The sequence below is a fragment of the Rattus norvegicus genome, chromosome 12 (assembly GCF_036323735.1).
Source record: "Rattus norvegicus strain BN/NHsdMcwi chromosome 12, GRCr8, whole genome shotgun sequence".
NCBI lineage: Eukaryota > Metazoa > Chordata > Mammalia > Rodentia > Muridae > Rattus > Rattus norvegicus.
In genome coordinates this window covers 36,319,590-36,342,667 of record NC_086030.1, presented here as the reverse complement: position 1 = coordinate 36,342,667, position 23,078 = coordinate 36,319,590, and the positions used below count along the sequence as shown (strand labels likewise).

The following is a 23,078-nucleotide window of genomic DNA, read 5'->3' as shown; positions in this document are numbered from 1 at the left end:
AGATAATAAGTCAACATTGGTTGGCTTGTGCCTGCTGCTATGGTGGCCATGTGAAATTGCTGGTGTCTGGCCATTTTGACAAGAAGAGGCTTAGAGTGGACTCAATGGTAAAAGCTTTGATCCCACCACAGGTCAAAATGAGCAGAATTCCCTGTCTACTGTCAAGAAATTCTTTTTCTATTTTTAGCTATTTGATTCTTAAGTGTCCTTTTAGCTATTTACTATTTTCTTAGTGTAGTATGAATATTTAACAGTGGGCGTGTGCTCTGACATTTTAAGCGTAACGCACTTGAGTGTATTCACCATGTTACAGAGCAGTACTCACCTTCTTTCTCCTTCATGAGATGGGGTCTTATGTAGTCCAGGCTGGCCTTGAAATTGTTATGAAGCCAAGGATGGCCCTTCCATCCTTGTCTTTCTGCTTCCACCTACCAAGCTTCTAGCTGTTAAGATCACAGACATGATTTATGTGAGGCTGGGAACATAAACCAGGGTCCCTGCACTCTGGGGAAGCCCTCTGTCAAAGGAGCTCATCCCAGCCCTGCGGAAGAGCTGTAGAACTTTTTTTTTTTTGTAGAAAGGAAAGTTACACTTGTTGAGCAGTGACTTCCATTCCATCTCCAGGCCCAGGAAGCCACAATTCTTCCCTGTTCTATGAATGTACTTGACACATTATCCTGTGATTGGCTTATTTCATTGAGTACTGCGTCCTGCCAGTCCATCCATGGTCTTGCAGATGGCAGTGCGACTTTCTTTTTTAAGGATACATAATATCGTATTGTATATATCTGTACAAGTCTGTTTCAGGGTGGAAGAATTCATTTTGGTAAGAGGGATTTTTTTATTACAATGTTTCCTATTTATTTTAAACAGAAAAATAATGATCGGGTGTTTGGGGTAGAGTATGCTAATTTCATGCAGAAATTATATCTATATCTATATACTATATATATATATCAGGGTGATTGGCAAGTCTAAGTAAAACCTTTATAATTCTTTTTGTCGGGAAGGGTGGAGTCCCCTCCTTCCCACATCCCTCTTGCAGGCTGCCCAATGTTCTTGGGCTCCCCAAGCATACTCCTCTGCCCAGCATCTTTTTCTTTAAACATCTATTATTCTATTTGCACTTACTTAAAAAAGACTGGGTTGGCAGTCTTTACTCCACAATATTTACCTACCCAAAGCCTACTGTGTCTTATATTCTGTCTATGCCTCTCTCACATTCCCCATAGAAAGCTCAGGAAACAGGAAAGAGATGGAGACGTAAAACTGTAATTGTCACAGATACTTCTCACCACATCCCCTTCCTGGGCTCATCCCTCTGATGCAGTCTCAGACTCAAACATTGTCTGAAGCTATGTATTGTCACAGGAGCCAGAAAACCAACACAGCACATTTTCCACTTTTTTTTTTTTTTTGGTTCTTTTTTTCGGAGCTGGGGACCGAACCCAGGGCCTTGCGCTTCCTAGGCAAGCGCTCTGCCACTGAGCTAAATCCCCAACCCCACATTTTCCACTTTTATTTTTATTTACTCGTGATCTTATTTTTGTATTTGAATGCTCCTAGGCGAGCCAGTAAGTGTACCTGGAGGCCAGAGGTCAACCATGGTATCATTTTTCAGGACCTTGGCTTTTGAGATAAAGTTTCCCACAGGTCTGAGGGGAGGTAGGTGGCTGGCAAGGTGGAAGGATCTGCCTGTCTCCAATCCCCCAGTAACCATGAAATTACAAGTACACATTTGAAGGAGGCAAAGATCCTATAGCCAAGACGGACCCTCTCTTCCTGGGAGGAACCTGCAGTCATCTTTCGAGCAGTGAATCTTTCTAATTCACCCATAAAGAAAAAGCTTGTCAGCAACAGTCTGCTGGAAACACATGTCTTAGCTGTTACCTTAATTTTATTCTTAAGACCGGAGGTAGACAAGCAGAAGTCTGGTCCAATCTAGGATAAGTGGCATTTGTGCTCAGCAAAGAGAAGAGAGACAAAGCAAGTTCCCTGTGATCCTGAGCCTGCTTTTTAATGACAGTGGCGGAAAGTGGGTCACACGCATGCTTCCCCACCCACCCGCCTTTTGCTGACCAGAAATATCAAACTCCTTTCTGTGTGTGTGCTGGGAATTGAAACCAAGACGCTACGCGTGCTCAGCCATTGCACTGCCACTGTTCCACCCCAGAAAAAGAAGAAGTCTTTAAGTTATTTCTTTATAGTTTGTCCCCGCCAGCAGGGACCCAGTTATTCAGGGTCCCGAAGAGGCTTTCTACCTGTGGGCCAAAATGGGGGTGAAGAGAAGAAGGAGACCAAGCACAAGTTCTGTTGTCAAGGTCTCGTTTATTGGGATGAACATTGCAGCTTTTAAGGCTTTCAGGTAGGGGGAGTGACCTTTGTGAAATATGAAGGAGGGGGAGATGAGGGTATAGGCGGTGATAGCTGGAGGCAAAGAAGTCAGGCGATGAGGTCAGGTGGTGGAGACACCGGGTGTTGACTGAGGAGATAACTGGTATCTGCTGAGGGAAGGTATCTGCTGAAGGGAGCTGAGGCATCCCTTGAATGTTATACTCCTGTGCCGTAAATTCATGGGAGAGGCTTTATCCAACAATCTTAAGATTTATGGCAGTCATCTTCGGGGTGAGTCTCTGTGGCCAAACAGCCCAGAGTCACTTTGAACCATGCAGTCAAAAAGCGGCTAGGCCCAAATCCAATATGGCTCCGTGCAATAGTTCAAATCTCCACTCCCATCTCTTATTACAGTGTATTGATTCTTCTGTTACCTTGTGGATCTAGCCCTCCCCTGACAGATTTGGGGTATCCAAACAGCTGAAGCCTGTCTTCAGCTAGGGAGGGACATGTCCATCTGGTTTATTGCTTTTTTTTTTGTGGGAGAAGTCTAGCAAACCCCCATAATTCATAAGGTGAGGGAAGACAGGCAGCTCCTGAGACGGAAGATGCTATATTTCCCCTTGTCAAGCCTTGTGTCGTTAGGACCATGAAGGCAGACATTCTACTCAAAGGAAATTATCCTACAAAGTTAGTACAAAAGGAACCCATCATGCCCCCTCAAAGAATGCACACCACAGTAGGGCTGATGAAGTTCTGCGACAGATGAAGAGTCCACCTTAAAAATATGTTGTCTTCGTCTGGGTTTGTATTCCTGCACAAAACATCGTAAACAAGAAGGAGGTTGGGGAGGAAAGGGTTTATTCAGCTCACACTTCCACACTGCTGTTCATCACCAAAGGAAGTCAGGAGAGGAATTCACGCAGGGCAGGAACTTGGAGGCAGGAACTGATGCAGAGGCCATAGAGGGATGCTGCTTACTGGATTGCTTCCCCTGGCTTGCTCTACCTGCTGTCTTATAGAACCCAGGATGGCACCGCCCACAATAGGCCCTCCAACCCTTGATCACTAATTGAGAAAATACCTTACAGCTGGATCTCATGGAGGCATTTCCTCAAGAGAGGCTCCTTTCCTAACTCCAGCTTAGGTCAGGATGGCACAGAAAACCAACCAGTTCACATGTTAATAAGTGTAATAAATATCAGTGGACTCTCAGAGTGGTTGACTGATGGAAAGGAAGACTGATTTGCTAAGCTGCTTCCCTGGCCATTCCACACACAGGCTGTCCATGCATTTCAAAGACAAGCATAACCCTGTGCGTCAGTTGAACCCACTTGAAATCAGTTGCACTGGTCTAGAAAGAGGCTCAAGGTCTCAGCACGTGGATCAGAATGAGTGCCAGGGAGAGGCTGGGGCCTCTGCACTCACGACTGGAACTGCAGGAAACTAAATAATGCTGAGAGTGGGAGAAAGAGTCTCCTCCAGGGAATGACACACCAATCGGCTGATCAATACCAAATGGCCAATCCTGAACACATACATGAAAGTAGCATTTAACAGACAGAGAATGTTATATTCATGTATTTAGGAATATGTGATATGTACATATATGTATATGTATAAGATTAAGAAAAAAGAATTTTAGAGTTTGTAGTTATAAGGATTGATTTTATGAGTTTTATATGCCAACTTGTAGTTGGCTCATATCATATGTCAATTTGGGATTCTCGTGTGTGTGTGTGTGTGTGTGTGTGTGTGTGTGTGTATGTGTGTGTGTGTATGTATTGTGTGTGTGTGATGTGATGTGTGTGTGATGTGTGTGTATGTGTGTGTGATGTGTGTGTATGTGTGTGTGTATGTGATGTGTGTGTGATGTGTGTGTGTGGTGTGTGTGTGTGTGATGTGTGTGTGATGTGTGTGTGTAGGTATGTATTGTGTGTGTGTGAGATGTGTGTGATGTGTGTGTGTAGGTATGTATTGTGTGTGTGTGAGATGTGTGTGATGTGTGTGTGATGTGTGTGTGATGTGTGTGTATGTGTGTGATATATGTGTATGTGTGTGTATGTGTGTGTGATGTGTGTGTGATGTGTGTGTGGTGTGTGTGTATGTGTGTGTGATGTGTGTGTGTGTGGTGTGTGTATGTGTGTGTGATGTGTGTGTGTGGTGTGTGTGTATGTGTGTGTGAACTTGCGGGTGTTTAATTTTATGTGTCATCCTAGTTAGACGTCTATTGCTATGATGAACTCTGTGACAAAAAGTAACTTGGGGTGGGAAATGGTTTATTTGGATTCCATGTCTCCATCACAGTCCATCATGAAGGGAAGTCAGGGCACAACCTCAGGACAGAAACTTGGAGGTAGGAGCTGATGCAGAGGTCATGGAGGGGTGCTGTGTACTGGCTTGCTCCTCAGAGCTTGCCTTATAGAAGCCAGGGACCACCTTCTCAGGGGTGGCACTGCCCACAGTAATCTGGGCACTGGGCTTTCTTCACATAAGTCAGTCAAGGCAATACCCCCACAGACTTGCCTATGGGCCAGTCCGATGAACGCCTCTTCTTAATTGAGGTTCTCTCCTCTCAGATAAATCTATCTTGTGTCAAAGTAACAACAGCAACAACAAAATATAACCAGCCACACTGATCAGCTTGAGATTCGCTATTTTGTGTCAACTTGTAGTTGTCAAGTTGTAGCTGTTTACCTTTGCTCAGCTTTGTCCCCCTCAGGCTGGCTAGACGTGTTCCTAGAAGAGATTAGCCTCATTTTGGTATAGAGTAAAACCCTTTTTGATTTACTAATAAAGAAAGGAAAAAACATAAAAGGACACAGGTTTCTCCGTGCCCCGCCCCCTCAGTCCTTGCTCTGACCGTACACACCGGCCCCCACCACTCCACACTCCCGCCCCCACCGCTCCCTCCCAATTTCCATCTCTTACCCTAGGCACAGCATTTCAGCCTCAGACTAAATTACACCTTGTGCTTTTCTGTCTTTCTGGTTAAGTATGAGATACTGTGGGGTTTCTCTGCTTCTGTAATGGTATGAACCAATTCCCATAATAAATCTCCCTTTATAGACCTATATAAACCCTACTGGGTCTCTTTCCCTGGAGAACCCCGACTAATATACTAGTTGAGATAGGATATTAGACACGGGTTCCAGGTACACCGTCCTAGTAAATATTTACTGAGTCTATTTCGCCGTGATAATTTCCCCATAGCGTGCAGATTACGGCAGCTCACATTTTATCCTAATATGCCGTGCGATGTTTATGCTGTGTGATCTATAGTAAATATTGATTTTGCCAACACTGCTATTGTTCATTTGTGCCTCTTTAGTACGATTTCCATAGGCGACTTAAAGGGCGGCCGAGGGGCAGGTGGGAAAGCAGTGTTGTTCTTTTGTAAAGAGCAGGGCACATGAGAGAAAGACAGTGAAGAAAGCATTTTCACACACCCCAAGTCCCTCTCTTTACCCAGGGAGGCAGAGCTCATGGGCAATAGGCAGTCACCTCTGCTGCTTGGTATTTGAGGGTTACACAGTCAGCCACTGTATCAATTTTTGCTTCTGATAATTTCATACACATACACAATGTTGTGATTAATTATAATTATGATGGGGGATTAATGCTCACCCCATTATCATCTCCTATCCTTCTGGCATTCCTGCTGACACCTCGTTTTCCCATCCTACTCTCCATAAAGATTTATTTTTATTTGTGTGTATCTGCCTGTGTCTCTGTGTGCATGCACCATGGGTACTGGGACCTGTGGACACCGGAAGAGGGTGTGAGAACCCCTGGACCTGGAATTACAGGAAGTTGTGAACTATCTGAGCTGGATGCTGGGAACACAGAGACAGGAAATGTTCTTCACCTCTGAACCATGTCTCTAGATCCTCCTTCTTACTTGCGGTGTGTGTGTGTGTGTGTGTGTGTGTGTGTGTGTGTGTGTATGTGTGTGTGTGTGCGCATGTACAGGTCTTGTGTAGGTAACCTCAGATGCTGTGGCTGTCAGTTCATGGATGCAATGGTCGTGTCACATCAAGAAGACCAGCTTTTCACAGCTTTCCTCCTACCCCCAGAGCCTTAAAATTTTCCCGATCCTTCTTCTGTTATGCTCTCCGGATCTGGGAGCAGGGCATCTAGATGTTCCGTTTAGAGCGGTTAATTTCCTTAGACTCCAACTTTCTCCTCTGAAAGTGGGGAAATCGGAAAGGCGCCTTCTTAAAAGTTATCACTTTTATTAAATTAGGCAGTGCAAGACAATCAAAGCTCTCAACACTGACAATGAGCCCTATTTATGTAAATGATGAATACTGTCTGCACACCAGGTGCAGGTGCTCGTAGTGGCCAGAAGAGGGCGACAGATCCCTTAGAGCTGGAGTTACACATGGATATGAGCTGTCCTGTGAGTGCTGGAACTTGAACTCTACATGAGCAGTCAATGCTCTAACCTCTCCCCACCTCCCAGTCACCTCTCCAGCCTGATGGTGTCAGGTGGTGACGTGTTGTACACTCCCTCCTGTGATTGGCTTGAGTTCAGTGAGACTTTGCTTATATTTTAAGCCAACCTCAAATGCACAGGGAGACATTGCCATTAGAATAGCCTGCTCTGCAAAGAGCTCATGGCAGCTTTGATCAAGGACACAGGCTGCTACTTGTCAACAATCCCTGCCGGCTTGGGGAAGTCTGTAATGAGTTTAAAATGAGTTTTTCAATCTTTTTGTTGAATCTCTGATGTGATTTAGTGACGGAGCGCCTTTTAATTTGGGCCTCAGTGGGAGTGTTTCATTTACGGTATCAAAGCATTTTCAAAAGCGCACGAAGGAATTCTTGAAAAAAAAATCCATAGCAAATATTATGTCTAACAGAAAATGAAGTTACAGATACAAATTTTGGCCACGTACTGGAAAAAACAGCAGAAGCAGATAGAATATATGAAAGATCATTGGTAATAACAGCAAAAATAAATCAACAAAGGAGAGAAAGAAAAGGTTCGAGTGAGCAGAGCCGTGTAGTTTGTTGTTAGCCCCTCGCAGCTTATTGTCTGGAGTTTGCAGACATAGGGTAGAGACCTAGGTGTGTCCTCAGAGATGCTGAAAGTTTCCAAGCTGCAGGAAGAATCCAGAAACTACTGTTTTTGGGGACGAATGAAAGGGCAGGAGAGAGCTGGCTGAGACAGGATTGCTGGGGGCGGTAGGGAGTGGGGCGGAGGAGACAGCAGTATTCAGCTGAGTACTTGTTCATGTGTGCATGTGAGAAAATTATCCCTGAGACCCAGAAAAAGAACTGTAATGGAGAACGACCTCTGCCAGAGCCTGGTGCAAAGGCTGCTGGGAGCGGCGCAAAGGCTTCTGGGAGCGGCGCAAAGGCTGCTGGGAGCAGTGAACAGCATTAGCTTCCATAGGGTATATCAACAAACCTCACTGAGCCATCATATTGGTTGTGCCTTGCTGGTTGGGAACACTTAACTCTGGAGTGAGTACTCTTCCTGTCCAGCTAAATGAATCTAAAAAACAAAACAAAAAAAACAAAACAACAACAAAACAACAACAACAACAACAACACACCATGACTTACATGAACCAAAATGATTTTAAGTAACAATTGGATGTTAGAACAAATGTGTGTTTCTGAGAATGTACCAATATCTGTCAGTTAATACAGTAAAATTCATATTGTCTAATATTCCATCAAAATGGTGAGATGCAGAAAAAGAACCAGGTCAACAAAAGGCGTATTACGCGTATTACTGCTACCAGTCAATCCAGCAACTAATCAACTGGTCATTTAAACCAAGTGGTCATAGGTGCTTGTGGGGCGGCGGACAGTGAAAGGTACCCTGATTCCTGGTCGAGGTAGGTCGAATCCCTGGGAGACTCTAAAAGGGACGGCAGGTGCATTCCCAGTCTCCCAGAATATCAGGGCCTCGCATAACTGCACCCCCTCTCCCCAAAGACCCCTATAGAGAGGTTTGATACAGAACAGTCATGTAGGGCAATGCCTCAAGCCCCTCCTCCCCAGGTGAGGATGTGACCAGAAGGTCACACAGGCTCAAGACAGATCAATCACAGAAGCAGGACCACGCCCCCGAATATGTAGATGAGGTCTTCCCAAGCTCTCAGGCCAAACCAATAGGAAGTACCTGCTATCAGACACTGAGCTATGCAAAAGACTGTATTTAAGTATCGTGTTCAGGGGGCTGGGGATTTAGCTCAGTGGTAGAGCGCTTACCTAGGAAGCGCAAGGCCCTGGGTTCGGTCACCACAGAATTAAAGGTATGCAGGAATTATTCCATCGTCTGAGAACTTCTGTCATAAGAGCTGTAACACTGCTGCCTGGGGAAGAGATCTGGCCTCCCTGATATCATCACTGCCAGAATCTACCCTGTACCCCTCGTTGGGTAGTCAGTTTCCTGCTGTCTCAGCCTGGCTCAAGCATCTAATGCAGCAGCAGCAGAAACAGAGGGGGAGCAGGACAAGCAGTGGAGGCAGTGGAAGCAGTCCTCTCTCCCTGCCTGAGTTCTCTCCCCCTCGCCCGAACATACGCAGCTAGCCCGGCAAGAGGTTGCCGTGAAGAGCCCCACGGCACCAGAGCCCTACAGCTGCTAGTAAGTAAGTAATTAAGGATATTATAATTAGTAGATTAGTATGTCATAACAGTATATTTTCTATCTTTGAGACGTCAAATTTTATGTTTTAAATGAAAAGGTTTATTATTTTTTATTTAGGTATGTATTGTGTCTGCGTGGATATGTACATGTTTAAGTGTAATACCCATGAAGGCCAGAAGGGGGCGTGGATTCCCTATAGCTGGCATTACGGGCAGTATGAGTCACAATGTGGGTGCAGTTAACTGGACTCTGGTCCTCTGAAGGCGTAACAAGTACTCTCCTCTCCACCTCTGATTTCCTTTATTTCTGAGAATAAAATTAATGAGCACGGATGAAAGGCCACATTTTTGAAGTTGCATGTTTCAGGAAAATCTGAGAAATTTGTTCTGAGAATCTGTGTGTGACCCGGTGAATCCAAGCTTCAGCTGTTCGGCTTTGGCTTTCAGACGCACACTGTAACTCCTTCCCCGAGGACGCTATATTTTGCCCCCCTCTTGGGTATTGCGGTATTTCTGAAGTTGAGGCGATCTCAAATCTCTTTCTGCTGATGTTAAGTTCAGCAGATATGAATTAAGTGTGACTGAAAATCACATCCAAAACAATCTTTTTAAGCTGTGAGGCACCATGAAAAACTCAAAAAAAAAAAATTGGGGGTTGGGGATTTGGCTCAGTGGTAGAACGCTTGCCTAGCAAGCGCAAGGCCCTGGGTTCAGTTCCCAGCTCCAAAAAAAAAAAAAAAAAAAAAAAAATTGGACGTGACAGCACACCAACCAGTAAAGGTGAGCTGGGAATGTCTCTCACTTGATAGAGTGCTTGCTTGTCATGCACGGGGCCCTGGGTCCATTCCCAGAAACTGGGTGGACTGATACATGCCTCTAATGCCAGAACTCAGGAGGTCAGGCAAGGAGTGTCCAGAGTTCAAAGCTGGCCTGGGCTATATAAGAGCCAGGACTGGAGGGGAGGGAATTCTTTTATAGGTAATGCTGAGGGTCAAAGCCAGGGATAATAAAAGAGCAACTTCAAAAGAAAACATTGTTTATTGTTACTCTTACCATTTGCTGCATAGGGAATGGTGCCTCCCGCAGTGGAATGGGTCTTCTTATATCATTTAGAAAGTCCCTCACCGGCATGCCCACAGAGCAGCTCGATCTAGGTATTTCCGTATTAAGAATCTCTTCTCTGGGTCTGAAGAGACAACTCTGTTGTTGAAAGCTCACGCTGTCTTTGCAGAGGACCTAAGTTCAGTTCCCAGCACCTGCATATGCAGCTCACGACCACCTGTAACTCTGACTCTTCTTCTGGTCTCTACATGCATCTGCACAGACAAGTACCTATGAATAAAAATAAAATGAATCTTGGAAAAATAAAAAGCAAGCAAGGGGAACCCAGGGAAATGGTTTCATTTCACTCTGTTTTCCCAGGAAATTGTAGAAGGCTTTCTTCATTCCATCTAAATGTTGACCTAGATCCTCCGAGGATACGTGATTTTTGCGGGTTAGACGTGTCTGGGATTTGTGCTTGGTGGCAATTCGAAATCAGACTGTACAACTTTCATGCCCTTCTTTGGTTTATAAGGAAAACAGCAGGCATAAACACATTCATATTTCCTTATTACTGTTTATTCTCCCTCCCTGCTTTTGAGGTCCCGAACCATCTAGGCGTGACAGCAAGACATAACTTACTTCCCTCATAAAGCATCACAGCCGTGCCAGAGGGCAGTGCGCTGAGCACATTGTTGGCTAAACACGCCGAGCGGCCTTCACACCCAGAGCAAACATGTCAGCTGGTAATTTCTCATTGTTCACACTGGAAACAGTTCAGGCAGTCCATCTTAAAAAAAAAAAAAAAAACAAAAAAAAAAACAGTCCATCTTAAAAGTCTCAACACTGCCAATCCCGGCACCCAATTCACAAAACTGCCTGCTAGCTTTGCTGAACCAAAGAAACTATTTCCCAGGGAAGAGACAAGCTGCTGACGGCTCACACAGGAGCCTATAACGGATCCCAGGAACACCAGGACCAAGCCCCCTCCCACCCTTTGCCTAATGGACAGTGGTTTTCTATTTAATTCTGGACTATCGAATGAATTACTTTTTAAAATAAGAGTATTTATTTGATGAATTTATTTTTTCTCTTTTCTTTTTTTCTGAGCTGGGGACCGAACCCAGGGCCTTGCGCTTGCTAGGCAAGCGCTCTACCACTGAGCTAAGTCCCCAACCCCGAATTTATTTTTTAAATATTTCGAAGACACAGAAGAATTACTTTTACCATGATAGCGTCCTACACATGGAAACCAGAGGTCAATGTCCAGTGTCTTTATTTTTTTCTATTGCCATTCACCTTGTATTTTATAAATATTGAAAAAATATATGTGTTCGTATGCACACTTGTGTACATGCTTTTGTATACGTGTGGGCATATGCGTGCTACCATGCGTGTCTGGATGTCGGAGGAGTCAGATTTCTTCTTCCTCCATGTGGGTTCCTGGGACTAAACTCAAGTCATCAGACTGAGGCAGCTCGCTGGCCTTTTGTCTTATATATTTTTGAGACATGGTCTCTCATGGAGCCTAGAGCTCACCAGTCAGCTAGGATAGCTTCCAGGGAACTCCAAATGTCTGCCTTTCCCTGTCCTACAACCTAGTGCATTACTGACCCATACTCTTATGTCTGTCTCTTCTACAAGGATGCTGGCATTTGATCTCAGGTCTTCCCTTTTATCTTTATGGCAAATGCTGACTAAACCAGCCCCCCAGCTCCTGTACCACCGTTTCTTTAACTATTCACCGTAGGAAATATCTGGACCGATTCCCATTCGGGTTACGACAATTACAGTTGCTGTGCACAAAACTTCCCCATCAGAGAGTCTTTTCTTGTCTGGATATAAGAAAAAACGGCGTGGGATGGGGGTGGGGAGAGACTCTCCAAGCCGGACAGAACTCTTTTTCTGTAATGAGTCATTTTCTTTTCTATTTTTGAGAAGCGATTTTCTGATGTGCACGAGAAGCCTCATGCCTCTCCTCTGAACATGGCCGCCTCATGCTGTTCCTCAGATATATTAAGTCGTTGGGTCCTTTGGCGATCTTGCTGTTCAAAGCTGCTTCCATCCTTCTTCACAGCGCTGTTTACCGGGTTACTCCATCATGGGCACAGAGCTGTCAGAGGAGAATGGGAGCCCTGTTCCTCACACAGCTTCTGGGAACTGCCGAAGGGAGGTGGGAGGCGGGAAATCGATACTAGCGACCTCCATCCTTCATCGACTACGACGGGGCCGGTGGGAACACTATTTCCACCTTTGGCGAAAATTGGATTATAAGTGTTGGAAAAGCAGAAAGGGATTTTCGATGGTAAAATACACTTCTACCTTCAAGGATGGATGGCTTCGCCAAGGAAATATGAGCACGGAAGCCACAGCGGCAGGAGCCTGGGAGGCGGGGAGAGGGGATACTGAAACTCAGCGTCACACTGTTGTTTCTCGACCCTTTTTATTTCCTTCAACTGTCTTCATTGTTGTAAGAACTCAGTTAGAATCTCTTCCTTTCCTATGAGCCGCCCTCAGTCAGAATTCCAGCGCCCTGAAGATACGGTTTGTAATTAATGCATGATAGTGACTAGCTTTGGGGAGAGCCTGCCACTAGTTAGCGTGATTTAAGGATCCCGTGTGGGTGGGTGGGACTCTGTGGGAAACGCTCCACTTGCACTTAGAGGAGAGGTATCTCCCACCAGCCTCAGTGGCAAAGGTAAAAAAGTGGATCGGGCTGGGAAATGGCATTATGGGTAAAGAAGGGGCTTGCAAGAGAACTTGAGTTTAGATCCCTAGGATCGTGGTTCAATTCAGTTGTCAACTTGACATAAACCCAGACATAAATGTGACACAAACCTGGGAAGGGAGATCCTCAGTTGAAGAGTCGTCTCGGTCAAATTTTCATGTGTCCAGGTCTGCGAGGTATTTTAACTGCTGATTGACGTGGGAGGGCCCAGCCCCTACTATAGTCGGTACCACCCCTGGATTGGGGGTACTGGGCGCTGTAAGGAAGCCAGTAAGTAGTATCCCTCCAATGGCATCTGCTTTGTATTTCTTCCCTAAGTTCCCTTCAGGACAGTAAAATAAACCTGATAAAATGAAATAAACCTCTTCCTTCCCAAGATCCTTTTGGTCATTTTCTTATCAGAACAACAGAAAGCAAATGAAGACAGAGTCTTGCTTTGTAGCCCAGGCTTGCCTGGAGCTTAAAATAATTCCCCTGCCTCAGTCTCCTGAGTGCTGAGATTACCGGCCTCCACCATTTTACTAGGTATTAGTGATATGACAATGTATACATTATCATTAATACTTAAGACCTGATGTGGTGGTGTGTGCATATTTAAAAATTAGTTCTTTTTAGATAAATGTTAACCAAAATGTTAACAGCATTTATGAGGAAAAAAAAAGATCCTGTCTCTGAATGGATTTGAAAATCTTGAAGAAACATCTGGTTTTAGTTTATATCAAGCTTCTCCCCCAACCCCCTGCCTTGGGAGGATTTTGCTGAACTAACTTCTCAGATATTTAAAGTTTACATGGTGGCCTCATTGTCATTCTCAGAAGATGTCTCCCAACTAACTGCCTGCCTGCCTGCCTGCCTGCCTGCCTGCCTGCCTGCCTGCCTGCCTGCCTGCCTATCTATCTATCTATCTATCTATCTATCTATCTATCTATCTATCTATCTATCTATCTATCTATCTATTCATCCATCCATACCCTTTCTGCCTGTCTGTCATCTACCTATTATTACCCTATCTATTCATCTGTCTGTCTGTCTATCTATTTATCTATCTATCCCCCTTTCTGCCTGTCTGTCATCTACCTATTATTACCCTATCTATTCATCTATCTATCTATCTATCTATCTATCTATCTATCTATCTATCTATATCTATCTATCTATCTATCCCCCTTTCTGCCTGTCTGTCATCTACCTATTATTACTCTATCTATCTATCTATCTATCTATCTATCTATCTATCTATCTATCATCTATCTATCTATCTATCTATCTATCTATCTATCTATCTATCATCTATCTATCTATCTATCTATCTATCTAGTTGTCAATCTGTGAGGGATACATGTGTGCTATGGTGTTTGTATGAAGGTCAGAGCATAACTTGTAGGAGTTGCTTCTCTCCTTTCACAGTGTGGGCTCCGTGGATTGAACTCAGGCTGCCAGACTTGGTGGCAAGCACCTTTGTCCACTGAGCCATCTCCCAGGGCCCAAGCTTCCATTTTCTGGCATAAATCCTCCCTGAGCCCCTCAACCACATTTTTATTCCTGGTTGTTGGGTGCAGGGTCCTGGCTGAGCTGGTTCTAACATCCATGGATACAGAAGCTTCCAAGTGGGTTTTGGCCATGGTGAGAGGCCCATACTGAAAAGGCCTCTGAATGCAATAATTGAATAGACATAATTACAAGGCTTCGTGCCATGTGAAATTGTAAATAGACTGACAATGTAATTTGCACTCATTTATGATACAGTAGCTCATTACGGCTCCAATTTCCATCCCCTTCATTAACCAGCTCATCTGCTTCTCCGAGTGAGCCCCCTTTTGTGTGAGGTGTGGCTCTCTGCCCACAGCGATGCCCAACCAAGTGCAGCGGCATTCTTGGTGACAGCGCAGTGAGTGTCCAAGTGGTATCCTCAGGGTGCTTATCCATCAGCAAAAGGGAAGCAGGTGCAGATTATGGGATGTCTATACTTCTCTCTCTCTCTCTCTCTCTTTTTTATTTGAGTACATCTATTTTGTCTGGATGGTGGAGAATTCTTAACATTAAACATAAGCAGTGGAATGGTAATGCAACACCTTCCATAATCATAGTCCCTGTGCCATGGTTTCCCGGGGGAGAATTGTATGAATGGCCAACCTGCATGCTAAGCGCTGGGCCTGGTGCCTGGCAGCTTGAGCGCCTCAGAACTGTTTGTAAGGGAGCTGAGTACACGGCTCCATCTGTAAACTGAACCATCCTCTGTGGAAAGAGAATAGCGGTTGGTAGGGTTATGCTGGGAAAAGGGAGTCTCTCTGCTTCCAAGGCTAGTGGCCGTGAGCAAAGAGGCATTTGAATGACAGATGCTCATCTTCAAATCCACCATTTCTATTCTTCCTCTGGTGAACTGTGTGGCAATCCGAATCTGCCTGCTGCCAGGCTTGTCCTTCTCCAACTACAAAGTGCAGCTGGTCACCGTGATACACATCACCTGCTCGTTTATCTGTGCGGGCCTCAAGTTAGACTCAGAGCCCAAGGTTAAAATGAGAAGCAATGGTGTCTCAGTGGTTTAAAGGGGCCTTGCTTCCAAGCCTCTTGACCTGAGTTTGGTCCTGTTGCACATCGAGGAAGGAGAGACCAAGTTCTAAATGTTTTCTGAGCTCTCTGTGAAACACACACACACACACACACACACACACACACACACACACACACACGCACGCACAGGCACATGCACACGCACACACACGTAATAAAAAAGAACTAGTGTACACGTTGGACTTTGTTTTTCTTTCTTCAAAAGCATCGTCTCCATTGCTCTGTCTTCTGCACTGTCCTGTTTTCCCTGCAGATGAACTGAGCCTGCATTTCTCTGCCTCCTGACTGTGGATGACACACCAGTAGCAGCTTCATGCCCCTACCATCATGACTTCCCCGCCATGATGGACTGTGAGCCGAGACAAATGCATTCCTTCTTAAGTTGCATTTATCCGGTGTGTTGTCCTAGCAACAAGACGGCGACTTGCACGTTCTGCTTTGCTTCTTTCTCCAGTTTCCTGTGTATCTTCTCTTCTTCGTTTGCATTGATTTCTGGGGTAGAGTTTATGGATTTTTCACCACCTGCTGCATGCTAGCTAAGCATCTCACATTCAGGAGCCCCAGTTGTCATAGTCAGCTTCAGGGGGTCAATGTGACACTAACTTAGAATCACCTGGGAAGAGAGAACCTCAGCTGCAGATCTGTCAGATCCGTTTGGACTATGGTCATATCTGTGAGGCATTTTCTTAACTGCTAATGGGTGGAGGAGGGTCCAGTCCACTCTGGGCGGTTCAATCCCTAGGCCTGGGCTGTATAAGGAAGGCACATGAGCAGGCCAGAGGAAGCGAGCAAGTTGCAGTGTGCCTCCATGGCTTCTGTCTCTGCTCCTACTTGAGTTACTGCCCAACTTCCTTCAGTGACAGACAGTGACTTGAAAAGGTAAGTCAAATCAGTCCTTTCCTCTCTAAGTTGCTTTTGGTCATGGTGTTTATCACATGCAACAGAAATCAAGCTAGAACACCAGCTCAGCCCCAGGAATGACCATGGTTCTTTTCACACACTAGGAAACTGAGTCTCGGTTATGTTAAGCAGCCAGCCATGCATCAGAGTCAGTGAGCTGTAGAGCTTGGCTTCAAGGCCAGTCCGCCTTAGTGCAGGCTGGAGGTCTTGTTCATTACCTCGGCTGGTTTCCTTGCATTACTAGTGCTCCTTTCTACATTCTGTGAAAACCCCACTTTGTTAGCATTTAAATTGCTGTGTGTACCACTACTGTGTTCAACAAAACCACAGGTCATCTGCTTTATTTTAAATATATCAGCATTGAAATGCATCTTACAGTGTGGTCTTTTGTACAAATTGGAAAGCAAAAGAAAGGGAAGAAAGTTTATACAAAGCCTGTCTTGAAAGAACATCAAATGAGTAAAATGTGTCCTTTCTGAAGCCGAGCGGCACAGTCTAGCTTTAACTGCCTTTTGCTGGTTTGGTGACCACTGGTAGTTTAGGAAGCTCTCTAGGCTTGTTTGTCTGTACAATGGGAATAATCATGGACCTACTTTATAAGATTGATGAAAAAATTAGATTACAAATATTTTTATTATCAAAATTTTCATATAATAATAATAACAACAATAATAATAACAACAACAACAACCTTTACCCCATGTCTGGAATGTAGTAAATTAGGGTGCATGTGAGTGATCAAGTCCTTGACTCAATGTACAATAGTGTTTTACTATGTAAAATTTGGAGGGTTGTCAAGAAAGAAATGTTTGAGGGTGCTGGGCATCATGGCCTGAGGAGGGACTGTTCAGAAATGAAAGCAGGCAGCTGTCTTAGAGAGATTGTAAGTCAGGTGAGAAAAGCAAGGGCTGGATGACTCAAGTCTCCATCAGTCATCCATAAAGAATCATGCAGCCTCTCGGCAGAGATGGGATACCACTGGACAGTGTCCTCAAACACCCAGGTCTCAGTGTCTTACTGTATATGATATGGCATGGATGGCATGTTAACCCAGAGAAGCTTGTGGCTGGACAAGTGGCTTAGGTGGAAGAGTGCTCACCCAGCATACAGTAAGTTCTGAGCCCAATGCCCCAGCACTACATAAAAAAAACAGCAAAGTGGTTCATGCTTGTGATCCCAGAATTCAGATGGTGGAGGCTGAAGGATCACGAGTTCAAAAATCAGCCTAGGCTATGGCGGTGGTTTGATTGAGAGTGTTCCTCATTGGCTCAGATGTTCAAATACGTGATCTCCAGTTGGTGGCACTGTTTGGGTGGGTTTGGGAGGTGTGGCCTTAGTGGAGAAAGCAGGGTGGGTCTTGAAGCTTCTCTGCTTTGTGCTTGAAATTCAAGTTGTGAGTTCTTAGCTGCTGCTCCAGCTACTTGCCATCTTGGACTCTAATTCCCTGGAACCATAAGCCAAAATAAACCCTTCTGTAAGTTATCTTGGTCATGGTGTGTTATCACAAGGTATTAATATGGCTACCTAGGATTGGCTTGGGTTACTCTACATCTGGCCTCAAAAATAGACAAGGCAGAGAGACACTCATCATGTAGGTTTCAGGAACCCAGTGGTAGAGTGAACCTTCCACGAGTTAATATCAGTATTCCAAACTAATTGCTATAAAACCTTGGATCGAATTCAAATAAATACATCTCTAATAGGTTATAAGGGTATTGTTTCCATGAATTATTTGTGAATTCTATGCATACAATGTACTTTGATCATACTAGCCACACTCTATTCACCCTAACTACTTCCAGAATCATGCCCAAAACACACACACACACACACACACACACACACACACACACAAAACTACCACCACCACCAAGAAAAAATACCCTCTGTCTCATGCTCCTTTCCTCCCATACCTTTGGTGGTAGGAAAAGATAAAAAGAATCCTTGAGGGGCCGGAGAGATAGCTTAGCAGTTAAGAGCTCCTATTGCTTTTGTTCTTAGCATCCAGGTCTAGACCTGTAATTTCAGCTCCACAGGGGTTCTGATTGCCCTCTTCTGGTCTTTACAGGCAACTTACGCTCAAATATGCATAAGCACAGACATATATGCACAATAATAACAATGGTGATGATGATGGTGGTGATCAGTCTTTTAAAAAATAATCTTTAAAATTAAGACTAGTTTTACAATAGAGAAAATTTCACACAAACAAAAACCATTGGCTCTCTCCTCACTCCAGAATTTAAGTTTCATGATATGAGGAACAGGGAACTAAACTCTATCTAAATATACTGGGAATTATCGAAGGTCATCAATACCCTGCTTGGGTTCCCGTAGAAGGAACTTCAAAGGCATAGGGGTAAGGACACTGACTGAATATTGGCTCAGTAAGGACGGCTGTAGACAGTAGCCGTGTCATTGACTCCAGATACCCAGAGTGGCACATGAGTGAAGCCTTTGTGCTCTCTTTCTATTCTGTTTTTGTTCTCTGGTAAACTTGGCCATCACCGCTCCTGAGTAGCAAGAATCATCAGTTCATTCTCTGCTTGTGTTCATTTGGCTCTGAAACAAACAAACAAACAAACAAACAAAGGGCACATCCCAGGAGCTGAGATTGCATGCACGAACTTTCTCAACGGTAAACTAACCTGGGGTGGGGGATGGCCAGCGAACTTACCAAGAGCTAACAGTAGAAAGTGACCTGTCACCTGGATGGACATGTGCCAAGTGAGGAGATAATTGAACGATGGCAGAGCGACAGAGGCTATGTGACTTAAGTACTTTGGGAGGGACTCTGCCAAACACGGATATGAGGCAGAGGTGTGAATGGGGTGTGCCCAGGTCTGGGTACAGGAGTCTACTATTAATCATGTTCATATTTGTGCCCAGTGGATTTTTACCCTCTCTCCACTGAAGAACAATGGCTGCCCTTAATCCTGGGCATTGTTTGAGTCCTTTTTAAAGGCAAACAAAACAAAAAAACCCACTGTTTAAAAGGTAAGTTTTTATTTTTAACTTGACTCTATTTTTATGCCTGACTTGATGTACAACCTCCTTGTAGGGACTCTTGGGGTGCAGCCTGGGCTATGGGGAGACACTCCAAGTGATGGTGAGATGGAGGCTCCGAGTGCCCAGTGGGTCTGTGAGCTTAGAGATGGATAAACACGTCATTCATTATTTTTGCTTGGAATATCTCCTTCAGTTCTTTCTGGCTGATCCCAGGAAGGCTTCTACTCTCAACATGCAGTTAAAGCATCCTGCCCTATATTAAGCCTCTTCTAGTCCTCTCCCCACCGTTAGCCAGTGCCTTTCTGATACAGCTCCGCCCTGATCCCTTCCTTTTGCCACTCATCCTACTCTTCTTCCTGCAAAGTTCTCAAGGGTATCCTTGTAAATACTGGATCAAGACAAGGTTGATGGAACCTTTCCATGGCCTTCTGACTATTTCTATGTCAGCTTGAGACAAGATAAGGTCATGGGAAGAATAAATCTTAATCAAGAAAATGCTTCCCTGGACCTTGACTGTAGGCAACTCTGTGGGGTCATTTTTCTAACGGGTGATTGATATGGGAGGGTGCAGCCCATTATGGGGCTGTGCCACCTCTAGGATTGTGGTCCTCAGTATAAGAAAACAACTTAGGCAAGCCAAGGGAGGCGAGCCAATAAATAGTGTTCCCTCATGGCCTTTGCATCAGCTCTTACCTCCAGGTTTCCTGTCTTGAGATCTTGTCTTGATTTTTCTCGGTGATGGATTGCTGCTTAGAAGTGCGAACTACATAAGCCCTGTCCTTCCCAAGTCGCTTCTGGTCGTGGTGTTTCATCACAGCAATAGAAACCCTAACTAAGACACTTTGCTCTGGAAGTCCTGGCAAGCTGGGTTTAGCTGCACATTCTCTATACACCAATTAAATGGACACTGGTAGTAAAGAACAGAGAAAGATTTATTCTGTGTAGCCATCTTGGGGAAAAAAGAAAAAAGAAAATAACTAGTTCCCCCCTATGGTTTAGACTTAAATAGATGTGTGTATCACTAAGCTGTCCTGGTTCCGGTGTGGTCCTGCCTCTCATCAATACATCCCTGGCTTCCGATCTCTCTTGCAGGATGGCCTGACAGTGGTGAGAATTGTGTGACATTATTTCCCAGAAGACAAGGTCTTCCCCTGGTTAGCACCAGGCTTTAGCTTTCCTCTCCCACCCACATAAGATTGCAGGGGAAATTCCAGTTTCTTTTGATAATTGTTTCTGGGTGTCAGTGGCACAACTATCTTTCTTTAGACTATCTTGGCAGGATGGTTGTGTGGCTTTCCATTTCTATCAGCCCAAATCATTTGGACACACACACACACACACACACACACACACACACACACAGAAAGGAGAGACAGAGACAGAGACAGACAGACAGAGAGAGAGAGATGGATAGATGGATGGACAGAGACACAGACACAGCACTTACAGACCTTATTTAACTCCATGTACATTTCTTTCATAAGAGACCAGCACTGTTTATTTCAATCATTTGCTTACAGAGTGTGTGGCAGAAACACTCCCAACTGTGCACCACCAAATCAACAACAAGACCTTAAAAGTCACCTTTATGGTGGTATCTGATTTAATTCTGGGGCCCCAGTTGTGATTTCAAATGCCTGGAATAGGATGGGCACCAAATAAATGCAGCAACGGAGACAGTAGAAAACCCAGTGGGGGTATTAACTAATCCAGGATCCCAGTCCTGCTCTAAACATGATGTCCATCAAAGGCTTAGTCAGGTCAGATGGAAACACAGAGAGCAACGGAAAATGTGCGTGCATGTGTGTGTGTGTGTGTGTGTGTGTGTGTGTGTGTGTGTGTGTGCGCCTATGTGAATAGTATGTGTCTATGTGAATGGTATGTGTGTGTGTCTATGTGAATGGTGTCTGCCTATGTGAGTGATGTGTGTGTGTGTGTGTGTCTATGTGAATGGTGTGTCTGCCTATGTGAGTGATGTGTGTGTGTGTGTGTGTCTATGTGAATGGTGTGTCTGCCTATGTGAGTGATGTGTGTGTGTGTGTGTCTATGTGAATGGTGTATCTGCCTATGTGAGTGGTGTGTATGTATCTATATGAGTGGTGTGTGTGTGAGTTTATGTGAATGGTGTAAGTGGTGTGTGTGTGTGTGTCTATGTGACTAGTGTGTATGCCTATGTGAGTGGTGTGTGTGTGTGTGTGTGTGTGTGTGTGATATGTGTTGGTGTTTGTATGACTTATTTTACTTATTTTGTTTTTTTTTCTTAAATTACATCCTGAATGATGTAATGATAGAGAACGAGCTTCTTCAGTGCCAGGGGTAAGGAATTTTCCACAGAGAGCAAAGCATGTGAATTTCGGAGCCCACAAGCCATAAGCTTCAACCCTGCTGTCACTTGTGAGTGTCCCTGGATGGGACACTTCTCTTTGCTGAGCTCCAGAGTTCACGAATCATTAATTGCAGACTGCAGTACCCATCATGCCAGCTCTTCCTCAGCGTCAGTAAGACGCTGCAATTAGATTCAGTCCCCGGCACAGAGCAGACGGCTCACAAATGTTATCTCTTCTTCACAGAGCAGAACCCTGGGACTGCCCTCCCGGGAGCTGGATGGAGGCACACTGTTCTCAGATGCTCTGAAGGACATTTAATTCTTCAGTCAGATCCTAAAGGCAAAGACATCCACAGCAAGCTGAGGGAAATGATGGCTTATGGTTCTACCGAGGACAACTTACATCTCATTGTTCACGGACTGAGGAAGTGAGACACAGATTCATCCATGGCGCCAGCAAGCTTACCAAGAGCTAACAGTAGAAAGTGACTTGTTACCTGGATGGACATGTGCCAAGTGGGAAGATAATTGAATGATGGCAGAGCGACAGAGGCTGTGTGGCTTAAGTACTCTCCTTACCAGTAACGAACAGTCACATAGGACGTTTCAGTGATTTGTAGAATTATAGGTCTCCCCACCACCCTGTAGCACGTGGTTGGGGACATGTGGCTGGCTGTAGAATTTTGTGTTGGCTAATTAGCCACTCTCTGAAGCAGCCTCCTGATATTTGTTTCATAGGCTTCTGTGTACCTAGGGCCACTTTCCTTGGTGAATGTTTTACTTTGTGTGGGGTTAGAATAGAAGCATATGGTGGTGAAAACCCATCTCCTAAAAGAGTCAAGTTAGCAAACATAGGGCAAGGGAGATGTCACTTCTCTGGAGTTTGTAGTCAATCCTGAAAACAGCCCTATTAAAGTCATCATTAAACAGATGCCTGGGCCTTTGCTATTGCTTACGTGTCCGGAAAAATCTGCAGAGCTCCTAATCTTCAAAGATTTGTAGGAGGTGGGGAAGTTTGTGGCATCTGGCACCAGATATGACAGCAATCTTACTCAACTACGTGAGTTTCAGTTACTGATCTGACTTCATAAGAGACACATCTGGGGGTTGGGGATTTAGCTCAGAGGTAGAGCGCCTGCCTAGCAAGCGCAAGTCCCTGGGTTCGGTCCCCAACTCCAAAAGAAAAAAAAAATAAAAGAGACACATCTGGGCGTCCTGCTTTGAGAATTCTTGTGTTTGTTAAACGTGTCAGCTGATGAGTGACCCATCCTGAGATATCCTCAATTCTGTGCCCTCTGCTTAGACTGTCAATCAATCCAGAATTCTCTTGAGCATGGACTGAACACAGTTAGCAGAGAAGATATGAGCCCTGCTCCATTTTACAATCCTGGACCTGAGAGGGTTTGCAGATGGGAACAAGGCATCCAAGAAGTGTGGCCGGGAAGAGCGAGAGGCTCTCAAGGGAATCTTAGAGAGTGGAGAACTCTCCGTTTCTCTCAAGTAGCCCTGTCACATCCCATCAGCACATACATTGATTTTGGATGCTGTTGAGCTTGGGTGTGT

The 23,078-nt window shown here is 44.8% G+C and overlaps 1 long non-coding RNA gene across 2 annotated transcripts in view; it reads left to right on the top strand.

Moving 5' to 3' along the window:
- Window positions 1–22,742, top strand: part of LOC120095960 (uncharacterized) — a 28,135-nt gene extending 5,393 nt beyond the window's left edge. Inside the window, exon 4 of one of the 2 annotated variants that reach the window (XR_010056526.1) lies at window positions 21,765–22,742. This is a non-coding gene — a long non-coding RNA (uncharacterized LOC120095960). Of the gene's footprint in view, window positions 1–21,759 lie in introns of both variants that reach the window. The other variant, XR_005491947.2, reaches the window with a different exon arrangement.
- Window positions 22,743–23,078: the final 336 nt, after the last annotated feature.